Below are 15,942 nucleotides of genomic sequence, written 5' to 3'. Positions count from 1 at the left end.
ATGTATATTTCTATTTTTTGTACAGAAAAATACCAAATTAATTATACATAGAATTTTCTGTTTTCTTAAATTACTTTCAAATTCATGTAATATCACGATATTTTTCCGTAAAACGTTTCATGAAAATTTCTGTAATTATAATGTTTTTGATCATTAATTGGTTTACAATGTTTTACTTTAATTTTATGGTTTTCTTTGGTAGCCGCAGCTGTCAGTAGATGACCGTTTTTTTTACAGAATTTTTTTTTACAGTGTATTCTATTTATAATTAACAAACTAAAACATCATAAATTGTTATAAAACATATGTCAGTTTTAATCAGAACCAAAAATGCTTCTAAGTGTTGAGGCATAACACTTTTTTTTGGCAACTCTGGAATTAATCCGTGCAAGTGTACCTAATGTTGTGGCCTGTTAGTGTACACAAAAAACGGACAGCACAAATGTGACGTAAACCGACGAAATAGTCGTAATTCATCCTACATCTGAGAAAGTTCTAGAAGGCACAAACAAAAACACGACACACCAGTTTGTTTTCTTTCAAAGTGAGTTCCTGAGATTAGCAAAGTGTGACATCTCAGGTAAATTCATCTCGTTTTGCTTGAAGGCAGACTCGCCATTGTGCTCCTTTCACGCCCAGAATAAGTCTATTTTGTGGGTCATTTCTATCAACAACGTCGAGGAGAGGAGACGACAGATTACTCACCTGCACCTGCACCTTCACCTGTGTTCAGCACCAGGTAGGCGTGGACACATAATAAATGTCGAATGAATGAAAAAATGGTACTATTTTGTCTATCAAACCGTTTTGGAGACACTTTATGGCGGATGAACCACCGTCAAAATATCAATAGCTACAGCCGTCACAGTAATGAACTTTCTAATAATTGCCTAAATGTCTTTTCACCATTTGAGAGGGAAGTTTACAACAAGCAGGGAACTATCTAACCTAATTATGACTACAATTCCCAGAATGCTTTGCGCCGAATGAGCTATTCCTAGCTACTCCTTTGTTTAGCTGTGTTGAAGCCCATAGATTATTTTAGACACATATTGAAACGTACTTTAGTAATACAGATGTTACAATGTTTATTGTATATTATATAGTTAAACCTCGCCTGTTTAAGGAGGTACTTGCTACTATTGAATCAAGTGTCCTTAACATTATCAATAGTAGCCTCTCTTCTGTAATAGTTCCAGTAGAGTTTAAACATGCAGTGGTACGACCTCTACTTAAAAAACCCAGCCTCGACCCCTCTCTCCTCTCTAACTTCAGACCTATCTCTAATCTTCCATACATTTCCAAAATATTAGAGAAGGTTGTCTAGAGTCAGTTGTTGCCCTTCTTAGAGGATAATGGTATCACTGAGCTGTTCCAGTCCGGTTTTAAAGCCCTCCACAGCACAGAGTCAGCGCTTCTAAAAGTTTTTAACGATATCCTCCTGTCCACTGATTCTGGTAAATATGTTGTCCTGGTGCTTTTAGATCTGTCTGCTGCGTTCCACACCGTCGACCACGCCACCTTAATCACTCGTCTTGAGAACTGTGTGGGCATTAAGGGCGCCGCCCTCAACTGGTTCCGGTCGTACCTAACCGACAGGAGTTTTTGTGTAAAAGTAGACAGTTTTATGTCGTCCACAGCTCCTTTACCACATGGGGTCCCCCAGGGCTCAATCCTTGCCCCAATTGTATTTGCGCTTTACCTTCTCCCCCTTGGTTCTATTTTTAGGAAGTACAGTATTGCATTTCATTTTTATGCCGATGATTGCCAGATTTATTTTCCCATGGCACAAAATAACACGGTTCAACGTCTTATTGACTGCCTGCACGACATCAAAGTCTGGCTTTCAGCTAACTTCCTGAGCCTAAATGAAGATAAAACAGAAGTTATGTTGTTCGGTCCAAGTCGCTCTCCCTCCCCCAACGTTGACCTCGGCACTCTGACCCCGTATCTCAGCGACTCTGTCACAAACCTGGGGGTAAAGTTTGACTCAGATTTTAAATTCGAAAAACAAATCAGCAGCGTCGTTCAAAAAAGCTTTTATCAATTACGCCAAATAGCGAAAGTGAAACCGCTTCTATCAAGACATGATCTTGAGAAATTAATCCACGCTTTTATCTCGACTCGTCTTGACTACTGTAATGCCCTGTATGTTGGCATTAGCCAGGCCTCCCTCGCCCGCCTGCAGCTCGTGCAGAACTCTGCTGCTCGTCTGCTAACACAGACCCGCAGACGTGAGCACATCACCCCTATTTTAGCGTCCCTTCACTGGCTCCCTGTGCGTTACCGAATACATTTTAAACTCCTTTTATTTGTTTTTAAATGTCTAAACAACCTCGCGCCAACCTATCTCTCCGACCTCCTTCAGCCTTACTGCCCCACCCGATCCTTAAGATCAGCCGATCAGCTGCTGTTGACGGTCCCTGACACAAGGCTGAAGCTTAGAGGTGACAGAGCTTTCGCCGTTGCTGCTCCCAAGCTCTGGAACGACCTACCCCTGAGTGTTAGACAAGCCTCCTCTCTTCCTGTTTTTAAATCTCTCTTAAAAACATACTTTTATTCCATGGCTTTTAACACTGAGTGATATCCATCATGCAATGGCGCCCCATAATACACCTGCTGTGATCCTGTTTTTATGTTTTTATGTTTTTTATTAATTCTATTTTAATTATTTATTTTTTATCGTGTTCTGTTTGTGTTGTGTTGTGTTTGCTCGGTACTCGTTTTATCTTTTAACCTGCTCATTGTACAGCACTTTGGCTACCCCTGTGGTAAATTTTAAATGTGCTCTATAAATAAAGTTGATTTGATTTGATTTGATTTATTTTCGCTGTAATTTGTGTGTCCAAGTCAGTGAAAGTCAGTGACTTCACAATAAAAGTGGGTGACATTGTTATCACCAGGAAAGATGAGGTCACCTACCTAGGTTCCATTCTAGAGGCTAATCTTTCCTGTGATAAAATGGCAACCAAGGTAGGGTGACCATTTCCATGATACCAAAAATTATGCGGCATATCAATAAATTACTATGGTGTACATAGGACTCTGGTATACTCTTATTTATAGTACAATTTTGAGTGGTTTAAAGATGATGTTTGTGTGGCTGAATAGGAAAAAATATTAAAGTCAAGTGTTTGTTAACAGTATTTGTATTTATTCAATACATTGTGGTGTTCAAAAAGTGACCACTGAGATGAATCTTTTCAAGTGCAGAGTGCCACAAAGCATAACATGTGTGGACTTAAATGTAGTTAACATATATAATTAAAAAAAAATGCCACAAAAATTTTTCCACATCAACATCAAGGCTGCTTGCTGCATATCTGGTTGCGTTATGCAGAATAAGGGCCAAACAGTTTGCAGGGAGCACATCTTTTTGGCTCAGTTTCAACTTCTGATACACACTGTTATGTTTGCCACAATTGACACTAGCATTGTCTGCTGCATATGCAGACATGTTTTTCACCTCTAAGCCAGACATCTCAAGTTTTTCCAGCAGCTGGTTTGTTATGGCTTCTGACGTTTCGTTGCTGTCACTATAAAAATCCAACAGGACATGTTGGATGCCTTCATCAAAGTGAAAATACCTTACCACAATGGGAAAACACTTGTTTGTTCCTTTATTTGAGGCGTTGGTTGCTACGGAAAAGGGTAGGTTGTTTTCTTTTATGTAGTCGGTATGTTCCTGTACCGAATAGTGAGTGATGACGTTCTCGCACAATGCCTTGGCTTTTGTTCGGCCACAGGTCATCCCTTTAGCTGTGGGATAGTCACTGAAAATCTCCCGGTCCACTTTCATGCCGCAGTCTAAACTTCTGTAGGACTGGTGATGCTTTACAGCAGTGGTTCTCAACCTTTTTTCAGTGATGTACCCCCTGTGAACATTTTTTTAATTCAAGTGCCCCCTAATCAGAGCAAAGCATTTTTGGTTGAAAAAAAGAGATAAAGAAGTAAAATACAGCACTATGTCATCAGTTTCTGATTTATTAAATTGTATAACAGTGCAAAATATTGCTCATTTGTAGTGGTCTTTCTTAAACTATTTGGAAAAAAATATGTAAAATAACTAAAAACTTGTTGAAAAATAAACAAGTGATGACACATAGAAGTAATCATCAACTTAAAGTGCCCTCTTTGGGGATTGTAATAGAGATCCATCTGGATTCAGGAACTTAATTCTAAACATTTCTTCACAAAAAAAGAAATCTTTAACATCAATATTTATGGAACATGTCCACAAAAAATCTAGCTGTCAACACTGAATATTGCATTGTTGCATTTCTTTTCACACTTCTTTTTGACAGACATTTTAGTGAGGGTCAAACCATCATGGCATGGGGGAAACTCTGGGTTTATGGTAATGAATGGAATAGCCTACTTAATTTGATGTTCAGTTTATGAACTTACATTACATTACATACCCCCAGGGTACCATTTGAGAACCACTGCTTTACAGCATGGTACACCTTGCACAGCTCCGCAGCGGTTATCTTGTCATCCAGGGGCGACGAAACTTCATGAAAAAATGTCCTCATTGAAGAGGTACCTGCCGCATGTTTATTACTTTTATGTTTATCCGTACCCGCATGCCGTTCAATTGCAGCTTTCCCCTGACTACTTACGTCGACATCACATCGACAAAGTGTGCAGAAGCCATGGAATGAGTCTCGGCTGCTTTTCGTTATAAATTTGTGCTCTTTTATCCATTCAGAATTAAACGAGGTCTTGCGTTTTGGCATGATGCTAACTTTCTGTCAATGTTATGCCGCAGCAGCACATGGACCCTTGTTTACTTTTTTAACCAATGATTAGCAGATTTGTATCCGACACAGCTCTTAGCCAATCATTTGATACGTTACTGCGTTGGGGGCATTTTTTACGGTCTTTGATTGGCTATCGCGCTGCAGCCCAGCAAAGATGAAAAAACTCCGCTCTTCAAGCCTAGTGCCTCAAAAAGGAGGACAAATACGTGTCCGGCTTGAAGCTGCGCCGGACGCCGGACAGGGCATTAAAAATCCGGACTGTCCGGCCTAAATCCGGACACCTGGTCACCCTAAACCAAGGTCATCAAAAAGGTCAACCAACCAACGAGATTTCTCTACAGAATCTCCTCTCTGGTCAACAAAATCACCTTGAAGATTTTAGCGGGAACTCTCATTCAACCCTTTTTCCATTACGTATGCACCTCCTGGTACCCTAGCACCTCCAAAACCCTCAAATCTAGACTCCAAACATCCCAGAACAAGCTAGTCAGATTACTTCTAGACCTCCACCCCAGATCCCAACTCACTCCTACCCACTTCTCCAAAGTGGGCTGGCTCAGGGTGGAGGACAGAGTAAAACAACTTGCATTGAGCCTAGTCTATAAAATCCGCTACACCTCCCTGATACCGAAGTACATGTCAAACTACTTCCTTAACGTAAATGACCGCCATAACCACAACACCAGGGGGAGTTCCACTAACCACGTTAAACCCAGATTCCCATCTAACAAAGGTCTTAACTCATTCTCCTTCTATGCCACATCAATATGGAATGCACTCCCAACAGGTGTAAAAGAAAGGGCATCTCTATCCTCCTTCAAAACCGCACTAAAACAACACCTCCAGGCAACTTCAACCCTTGACTAACACCCTCCCCCCAAATAATCAAATGTATATACTTGTTTTTATGCTTTCTGATCTCTCTCTCTATGTCCACTACTTGCTGTACATATCCTACCAAGTCAGTCCTACACTGTTTCAATGTCCATTTCTCTGATGATGCAATTGTTGATGACTGAAGTGCTGATATCAACCAAACCTAACCCCCCCCCCCCCCCTCCTCCTCCACATCCCACACCCCGGATTGTAAATAATTCAATGTGTATACTCTGATGATTAACTTGTGTGATGACTGTATTATGATGATAGTATATATCTGTACCATGAATTGATTTAAGTGGACACCGACTTAAATTAGTGTGAAAAACTTATTGGGGTGTTACCATTTAGTGGTCAATTGTACGGAATATGTACTCTACTGTGCAATTTACTAATAAAAGTCTCAATCAATCCAAAATACATTAACTAGCTAATGTAAGCCGTCCCTCTGCTAGCCTTCTTGTAGGTTAAAGAAGATGCTAGGCCAGGGGTGTCAAACATACGGCCCGCAGGCCTGATCTGGCCCGCGAAAAGGTTTTATCCGGCCCGCGGGTTGAGTTTGCTAAGTATGAAAACGAACCAAACTTTTTTGAATGAAAGAAACTGCTGTTCTAAACGTGTCCACTAGATGTCGAAATAGCAATTCTTTGTATCTTTGTAGATCATACTTGACAACCTTGAGACCTTCGAATTCGGGAGATTGGGGGGAGGGGGTGGGGCGGGGTTGAGGTGGGCGGGGTTGGGGGGGCGGGGTTTGGTGGCAGCGGGGGGTGTATATTGTCGCCCGGAAGAGTTAGGGATGCAAGGGATTCTGGGTATTTGTTCTGTTGTGTTTATGTTGTGTTACGGTGCGGATGTTCTCCCGAAATGTGTTTTTCATTCTTGTTTGGTGTGGGTTCACAGTGTGGCGCGTATTTGTAACAGTGTTAAAGTCGTTTATACGGCCACCCTCAGTGTGACCTGTATGGCTGTTGATCAAGTATGTTTTGCAGTCACTTTCGTGTGTAACCGCACTAAAATAACACCTCCAGGCAACTTCAACCCTAAACTAACACCCTCCCCCTTCCACATCCCACCTCCCCGGATTGTAAATAAACAAATGTAAATAATCAAATGTAGATACTTATTCTTATGCTTTCTGATCTCTCTCTCTATGTCCACTACTTGCTGTACATATCCTACCAAGTCACACCTACACTGTTTCAATGTCCATTTCTCTGATGATGCAATTGTTGATGACTGAAGTGTTGATATCAACCAAAAAAAAAAAAAATACAGCACATGATGTTAGTGCACCAGTTGAAGAAAATGAGCAAACTACATAAATAAGATCCCATAATTTGAATTTAATATAATTTTTTTATCTATTGAAAATTTATACCAATTCGTTGACTGACAAACATTATCACATAATTTATTCAGAAAGTATAAATAACGACAAATAATGATAGAATACTATTAACCGAAACATGTAAGTGTAAAAGAAAACCCAACAACGTTATGATTTTTACATTTTCAGAATGTTTCAGACGAAAACAATCTGAAGTTGTCTTTATTTTGAAGTTATCATGTCGTGATTTTACCAGTCCAGCCCACTTGGGAGTAGATTTTTCTCAATTTGGCCCCCGATCTATAATGAGTTTGACACCCCCGTGCTTGGCTAACCAAGGGGTGGCATAACGTAGTGGGTAGAGCAACCGTGCCAGAAACCTGAGGGTTGCAGGTTCGCTCCCCGCCTCTTACCATCCAAAAATTGCTGCCGTTGTGTCCTTGGGCAGGACACTTCACCCTTTGCCCCCGGTGCCACTCACACCGGTGAATTGAATGATGAATGATAGGTGGTGGTCGGAGCCACGCTTCCGTCAGTCTACCCCAGGGCAGCTGTGGCTATGAAAGTAGCTTACCACCACCAGGTGTGAATGATTGATGGGTTCTACATGTAAAGCGACTTTGGGTACTTAGAAAAGCACTATATAAATCCCAGTTATTATTATTATTATTATTATTAAGATGCTATAACTGGTGTCCCCATGTGCTTTTCCTCGCACTGACTTTAAGCATTGCAAAATTAAATAGTTTGCCTTTTGAGAGTATCATTGTATTAGTAAAAAAAAAAAAGAATCATATTTCATAATTGATTTAAAATTCATCGAGTATATTTTCCTGATTTGAAACTAAAATAGCATCATTGTTGGTAAAGTATGGTACACTTGAGCACTCCTAAAGGTCATATACTGGAATCCCCCCGGCACCAAATAATGTGGCAAAAACTGCAGAGTTGAATACATATTGTGCTTCCTAATAATACAAATCAACTTAAAGCACTTGCAAATGATCTAATATCCTGTTATGGAATTCAATGATACACCTTACCTTATCACCCTGAAGCCTCCTCACCAAGGAAAAACTTCAAAATGCTCAGTTACATTTAGAAAAATCTTCAAGTTCAATTTGTTTGTAGTATCCTGCTGTGTGTACGTGTGTGTGTTTGTGTGTGCGTGTTTGTGAGGACTTTGAACGTCTCTATCTTGCAATGGCAGCAACCTGATTGAACTCCTTAAGTGTTGTCAAACCTTTAGAGAACTCATTTGGTCAAGTTTATTGATGTTTGAAGAATTTGTTATTGACATACCATGTATGTGGATTTTTCCAAGTGTTTTTATGGTCATGGAGACAATAAGTGTAACTGGTTTTTAATACTACGTCAAAGCAGATAAAATGCATGCAGGCCAAAAAGGACCATGCATAACCGATATTTATTTAACGCCCTATATACCTGGATCAGCTAACTTTGTCACAATTGTTACATCACACAATTATGGTCTGTTGAGACTATTCCAAACATAGCATTTACTTTGTTAATTCCTGGAGAGCTAAGGATGCCAAATTTGAGGTATTCTTATACCAAAAAAAAAAATTTAATGATTTCATGTTGGGTTCCAGTGGGTTCCGAACATCAGCTTTAAGGCATACTTGCCAACCTTGAGACCTCCGATTTCGGGGGGTGGGGGGTGGGGGGCGTGGTCGGGGGTGGGGTGGGGTGCGTGGTTAAGATATATATATATATATAAAAAATACTTGACTTTCAGTGAATTCTAGCTACCGTATATATATATATATATATATATATATATATATATATATATATATATATATTTTATTACATATATATATATATATAATACATTATTATTTATTTATATATATATATATATATAAATAAATAAAAGAAATACTTGAATTTCAGTGTTCATTTATTTACACATAAACACACACATAACACTCATCTACTAATTGTTGAGTTAAGGGTTGAATTGTCCATCCTTGTTCTATTCTCTGTCACTATTTCAGGACACACACATTATACAAATATACATTATAAAATCAATAAGAAAACGGGAGCGCTAATTTGAAAGTCTGAATTCGGATCAGAAGTTCCTATATAAACATTGCGTACTCAAGTCGCCATTTTGTATTGATTACTGCAGCTGTGCACTGGATTCATTCACAAATACAAACTACAACTCACAAACACTTTAGAGTTAGGCTCCACCATCAGAATGTGTACTTAAACTTATAAAGATCACATGGATATTATTCAGTGAGTTGATTCACCAAAACTAACCTGTTATACAGGAGGAAAAAGCACACAGGACGTTTCAATTGTTCACAGACTGGTCACGCTCATCAGAATGACAAGACACTTCCGGTCTGCAGGTGATAGCATTCAATTGGGAAGAAACGCCCTACTGCCCCCTACTGACCAATGTATATACTGATAAATGTGGAATGACAGTTTCAAAAACGAATTCAAACCACAAAATAAAATAAATAAATCAACACAAAAATGTGACACATTATGGGTGGGTCACATATGCATGTACAGTAGATGGCAGTATTGTCCTGTTTAAAAGTGTCACAACATTGCTGTTTACGGCAGACCAACTGCTTTACGTAGACGAAATGCTGTTGTTGTGTGTTGTTACCGTGCTGGGAGGACGTTAATGAAACTGCCGTACAATAAACCCACATAAGAAACCAAGAACTCGCCCCGATCATTAGCTGTTTAAATTGTGGGAAAGCGGACGTGTGAACAGGTTGTCAACACGTCACTCAGGTCCGCATGGAACTGGAGGGGGCGTGGCCTCCAGTTCCGCCTGAATTTCGGGAGATTTTCGGGAGGAAATTTGTCCCGGGAGGTTTTCGGGAGAGGCGCTGAATTTCGGGAGTCTCCCGGAAAATCCGGGAGGGTTGGCAAGTATGGCTTTAAGGTGGCGTATCAGCAGTGTTGTGCCTTTAGGGCCAGCAAAGCCTTCTCTGCTTGCCTAACATAACCAGAAATCATGATCATAATTAAAGATACAATTATTTTTTAATTTACTTTCCCTAAATATCTAAAAGTATTCATATTCTCTTCATGTCATATTATGCTCTTTCCAGTGCTGTTGTTTTTAGGTTACCGTTTGAATCCAATCAGAATTCAGCTAGTTTATGTTGCCATGCTGTACCAAATCTGCCTGTGGCCTTCAGAATCAACAATGCACTGTAAGTGAACGGACACAAACCGTTGATAGACAATTGCGATAGCCAATCAAATCACGAGTTGTTGTCAGTAAGACCTTCTAGCTGGCCGAAGGTTGAACGTGACATTTACGAGTCCTGTGATTGGATACTCCCCGGGGCCGTTAGCGGATGAATTTGAGAACACATAGAGTTGATAGACAGTTGCGATAGCCAGTCGGATCACAAGTTGTTGACAGTAGCGTATCTAGGTAGCCTGATCTTAACGAGATTGTGATTGGATAATCACTTGTCGTTCCAAAGTGAGTATCTAATCACAAGTTTTAATTTAGCAGGAAGCAGGAAGTGTTGACCCGCAAAGAAAGAGAACAAAACTTTGATTAGGTGGCAGATATATATTTGCAAGGCCATTTTCAAGAAGGATATTTAAAGAGAAACCACATCTTGTGAGACGATGTCTGTGATGAAATGGGGAAATGCCCGCCATTTCCACTCGAATCAACCGACTACGAGGGGTTATACGGCGTCGAATGGGTGCTACAAATTGTGAGTCCAAATATTTAATTTCTTTATTTTTTCACGTTTAATATGTTTTTTTGCTATTTTAATTTTGACAGTACCACATAAGATATGTTTTAATTGCTGATGCAAATTTATTGATTTTCGGCCAGAGAATAACCCGTTCTGTACACAGTTGGTGATTCAATGCCCAGTAGGGCGTAAATGTGTTTCTGTGTAGTATTTCTCCAGCAATGGTCATGTGGTGACATCAATGATGGTATTTTTAGAGGTAACCATTGAAGTCGGACATCACTGGCAGCCTAGGTGAGAGACGCACGGCCCGCCACTGCGTGTCAGTGAAGGCGGGTAATTACACATTAGATTTCATTTGACAGTCAACCTACTCTTATGGTTTCTTCCAGTGGAAAAAAGGAAAGTCAAGTGCACATCAGATGTCTTGCACCTGGCATAGATTACTTTCCATTTTATAGACCTCTCTGTTGTTTCTCAGTAATGCCATCAAAATCAACACCGTGTCAACACCGTGTATGGTGGGGATGGTGCTCTGCTGACCTCGACTGCGGATGTTGTGGATCGGTGGAGGGAATACTTCGAAGACCTCCTCAATCCTACCAGCACGTCTTCCTATAAGGAAGCAGGGCCTGGGGAATCTGTGGTGGGCTCTCCTATTTCTGGGGCTGAGGTTGCCGAGGTAGTTAAAAAGCTCCTCGGTGGCAAGGCCCCGGGGGTGGATGAGATCCGCCCGGAGTTCCTTAAGGCTCTGGATGTTGTGGGGCTGTTTTGGTTGACAAGACTCTGCAACATCGCGTGGACATCGGGGGCGGTACCTCTGGATTGGCAGACCGGGGTGGTGGTTCCTCTCTTTAAGAAGGGGAACCGGAGGGTGTGTTCCAACTATCGTGGGATCACACTCCTCAGCCTTCCCGGTAAGGTCTATTCAGGTGTACTGGAGAGGAGGCTACGCCGGATAGTCGAACCTCGGATTCAGGAGGAACAGTGTGGTTTTCGTCCTGGTCGTGGAACTGTGGACCAGCTCTATACTCTCGGCAGGGTCCTTGAGGGTGCATGGGAGTTTGCCCAACCAGTCTACATGTGCTTTGTGGACTTGGAGAAGGCATTCGACCGTGTACCTCGGGAAGTCCTGTGGGGAGTGCTCAGAGAGTATGGGGTAACGGACTGTCTTATTGTGGCAGTCCGCTCCCTGTATAATCAGTGTCAGAGCTTGGTCCGCATTGCCGGCAGTAAGTCGGACACGTTTCCAGTGAGGGTTGGACTCCGCCAAGGCTGCCCTTTGTCACCGATTCTGTTCATAACCTTTATGGACAGAATTTCTAGGCGCAGTCAGGGCGTTGAGGGGATCTGGTTTGGTGGCTGCAGGATTAGGTCACTGCTATTTGCAGATGATGTGGTCCTGATGGCTTCCTCCGGCCAAGATCTTCAGCTCTCACTGGATCGGTTCGCAGCCGAGTGTGAAGTGACTGGGATGGGAATCAGCACCTCCAAGTCCGAGTCCATGGTTCTCTCCCGGAAAAGGGTGGAGTGCCATCTCCGGGTTGGGGAGGAGATCTTGCCCCAAGTGGAGGAGTTCAAGTACCTCGGAGTCTTGTTCACGAGTGGGGGAAGAGTGGATCGTGAGATCGACAGGCGGATCGGTGCGGCGTCTTCAGTAATGCGGACGCTGTATCGATCCGTTGTGGTGAAGAAGGAGCTGAGCCGGAAGGCAAAGCTCTCGATTTACCGGTCGATCTACGTTCCCATCCTCACCTATGGTCATGAGCTTTGGGTCATGACCGAAAGGACAAGATCACGGGTACAAGCGGCCGAAATTAGTTTCCTCCGCCGGGTGGCGGGGCTCTCCCTTAGAGATAGGGTGAGAAGCTCTGTCATTCGGGGGGAGCTCAAAGTAAAGCCGCTGCTCCTCCACATCGAGAGGAGCCAGATGAGGTGGTTCGGGCATCTGGTCAGGATGCCACCCGAACGCCTCCCTAGGAAGGTGTTTCGGGCACGTCCGACCGGTAGGAGGCCACGGGGAAGACCCAGGACACGCTGGGAAGACTATCTCTCCCGGCTGGCCTGGGAACGCCTCGGGATCCCCCGGGAGGAGCTGGACGAAGTGGCTGGGGAGAGGGAAGTCTGGGCTTCCCTGCTTAGGCTGCTGCCCCCGCGACCCGACCTCGGATAAGCGGAAGAAGATGGATGGATGGATGGATGGCCATCAAAATCATGAGGTGGTCTGCATGCGATACTGTATTTCACAAGTTTTACCCTTCCATCCATCCATTTTCTACCACTTGTCCCTATCGGGGTAGCCATTTTGTCAAAAGTATCTCACTGTTACCCTACTTTTAATTTAAATGGGTGTTGACCAGGCGATGAGGTGGCGACTTGTCCAGGGTGTACGAAAATGGATGCTGGTAACTTGATCGAAGTAAAATTTTCATACCACAAAATATAACAACAACACCAAAGGGTATTTTATGTTACCATTAGGGATTTCACATAACTTTTTAAAGAAAATGTATGTTTTTCGCAATTACTAATTATATTGCATAAAGTTGCTTGTCGGCCTGAGGAAAAAGCCTGGCTTGTCTTGTCTTGCCTTGTCTTGTCAGGCTAGCAACTAAACTTTGCCACATCGCTATCAGTAGTTTATGTGTTTAAAGATAGATATCATGCTTACAACACATTCAAAAGTTAGCGCCCACTTGGCAGCCACCTCACGGTTGGAAACAGCACATTTAAATTGACATTTTGCTTATATTTTTATATTGTTAATTGTGTCCGCCACAAGTTTTGCGAGTCAAATTTCAAATTGAGTCCTACCAAAAAATATTGCCTTTGTATTAAATCTTGGTACTCTAAGGCCTCCGAAGAGTCATGGCTAATTACAAGTGCTATTTTTCTTCTGCTCTGCTCTGCACTGCCTCTATCATAATCAATGAGCCTTGTAACACTCAATTAAGGCCTAATTGGATTTGTGCGTGTCCGAGGTGGAAAGCCATGTAGATTGAAGCTGACATGAAAGGATTGTTTAGCATTGGCAGCTTCAATGAAGCCAAACTGGGTCAACCCAACCCTTTTTTTTGTTTTTTTCCCCCCATTCAGAAAATTATTTCAAGATGGGAGTGATGAAATAGTTGATTGGAAATGGGGAAACAATGGCCAAGCTATAGAATCAGAGTACCAAAGCGCGTCTAAACTCGTTCTCCTTCTATGCCACATCAATATGGAATGCACTCCCAACAGGTGTAAAAGAAAGGGCATCTCTATCCTCCTTCAAAACTGCACTAAAAGAACACCTCCAGGCAACTACAACCCTTGACTAACACCCTCCCCCTTCCACATCCCACCACCCCGGATTGTAAATAACCAAATGTATTTCTAATGTATATACTTGTTCTTATGCTATCTGAACTCTCTATGTCCACTACTCGCTGTACATATCCTACCAAGTCACACCTACACTGTTTCAATGTCCATTTCTCTGATGATGCAATTGTTGATGACTGAAGTGCTGATATCAACCAATTTATTTATTAGCCTTTATTTAACCAGGTAAAATCCCATTGAGATCAAAGATCTCTTTTCCAAGGGAGACCTGGCCAAGAGGGCAGCAGCAAGGTTACATTAAAAACAGTAAACAAATACATAAAACATCACATTTACAACATTAAAACTTGCTCACATGACACATGTGCATACAGACAAGGTAGACTGCAGTCCTTTCACAGAAGCTTTAAACTCATTCAGCGTAACTAGGGTTTGAAGTTTAATTTCAACCAAACCCTCCTCATCCCACCCCCCGGATTGTAAATAATGTAAATAATTCAATGTATATACTCTGATGATTAACTTGTGTGATGACTGTATTATGCTGATAGTATATATTTGTACCATGAATTGATTAACGTGGACCCCGACTTAAACAAGTGTAAAAACTTATTGGGGTGTTACCATTTAGTGGTCAATTGTACGGAATATGTACTGTACTGTGCAATCTACTAATAAAAGTCTCAATCAATCAACAAACAAAATCAAAGGGGCACTACTACCGCAGAATTTTCTTTTTTTAAAGTTGCAAATATGACTCTAAAGTCAGGGTTGGGCTTTAATATACCGAATGTGACTTCAGTCAAGCGTCAACATTAAAAGGATTAATTATTGTTGTTAAACCCTAATTTAACAACAGTAAAATATTTTGAGATTCCTATTTAATTTTCTATACATACAGGATTATGAGGGCAGTGGTTTGACCATTTTCCGTTCCCACAATTTCCTATAGAAGAAAAAAACAGAGGTTGACTGATGCATTGGCACAGATTTTGTTCAACCTTCGAGGTTCCACTATAATTATGTTAGACATATAATGTTCATTGTTCTTACAGTAAGCGTTCACAAGAACAAAAAATCAATTTCAGTCGTAGCCTGGCTGCTTCTGCTTTGATGTATGGCTGCTGTTGTGGCAAAAGATTTATTCTTTCTTTTATAAGCCCTGAAAATGAGATGTACGTAAGGAGCCCGTGACAAGTACAAATCTTCCAGGTAGATATTAAAGTGCTTGTGATCACATTGATCTGTGAATTTATAGCAGGCTAGTCAAGGTCACATCACCTTATCATTTTCTGTATACAAGCGCTTTGTGGCGCCCAATGTACTGCACACTCTGGAATATAATTTGATTTGATCTGTTTATCTGAGCAAACATCCCAGCTGGCGTGTCTCTCACAAAGATCATAAATCATGACCATTAGAAAACACATTTTTATTATCTAAACATTGATACATTCAAACATCTACCAAATCAATGTGGCAGTGAAAAGTATGTTTTAATCAATGTGCTTTGTGTATTTTGATACTCCTTATAGTGAAGATGTTGCATGGCATTGTGGTAGACGACGTCCTTGGCACGCCCTCTACTCTCCAATTCTGCTTGTGTGTGTGTTATTTTCCAGAGCCATGTTGTGCAGTTAGCTTATTGGTTTCTTGTGAAATGTACCATGTTTCTCTCTTATCTTGTGACCTATATAGCTGAAGGAGTGTAAAGTACAACGATATTGAAAACGCAGTCGTTTTTAAATATTGTATTTTTCCGTAAAGCAAAATTTGTGTTTGTACTCTTTAAGATAATACATTGCAAAAACAGAACCATCAATCAATCAATCAATCAATGTTTATTTATATAGCCCTAAATCACAAGTGTCTCAAAGGGCTGCACAAGCCACAACGACATCCTCGGTACAAAGCCCACATAAGGTAC

General features: G+C 41.3%; 1 protein-coding gene across 1 annotated transcript in view; it reads right to left on the bottom strand.

Moving 5' to 3' along the window:
- stra6 (signaling receptor and transporter of retinol STRA6) overlaps nucleotides 1–934 on the bottom strand; it is a 112,258-nt gene extending 111,324 nt beyond the window's left edge. The window contains exon 1 of the mRNA XM_061969453.2: nucleotides 706–934. The gene's annotated coding sequence lies outside the window, so the exon portion shown is untranslated. The remainder of the gene's footprint in view (nucleotides 1–705) is intronic.
- Nucleotides 935–15,942: the final 15,008 nt, after the last annotated feature.

This window comes from Nerophis lumbriciformis, linkage group LG10, assembly GCF_033978685.3.
Source record: "Nerophis lumbriciformis linkage group LG10, RoL_Nlum_v2.1, whole genome shotgun sequence".
In the NCBI taxonomy this organism is placed as follows: domain Eukaryota; kingdom Metazoa; phylum Chordata; class Actinopteri; order Syngnathiformes; family Syngnathidae; genus Nerophis; species Nerophis lumbriciformis.
Note: the sequence above shows the minus strand (reverse complement) of the source record. Positions and strands in the feature narration are given on the sequence as shown.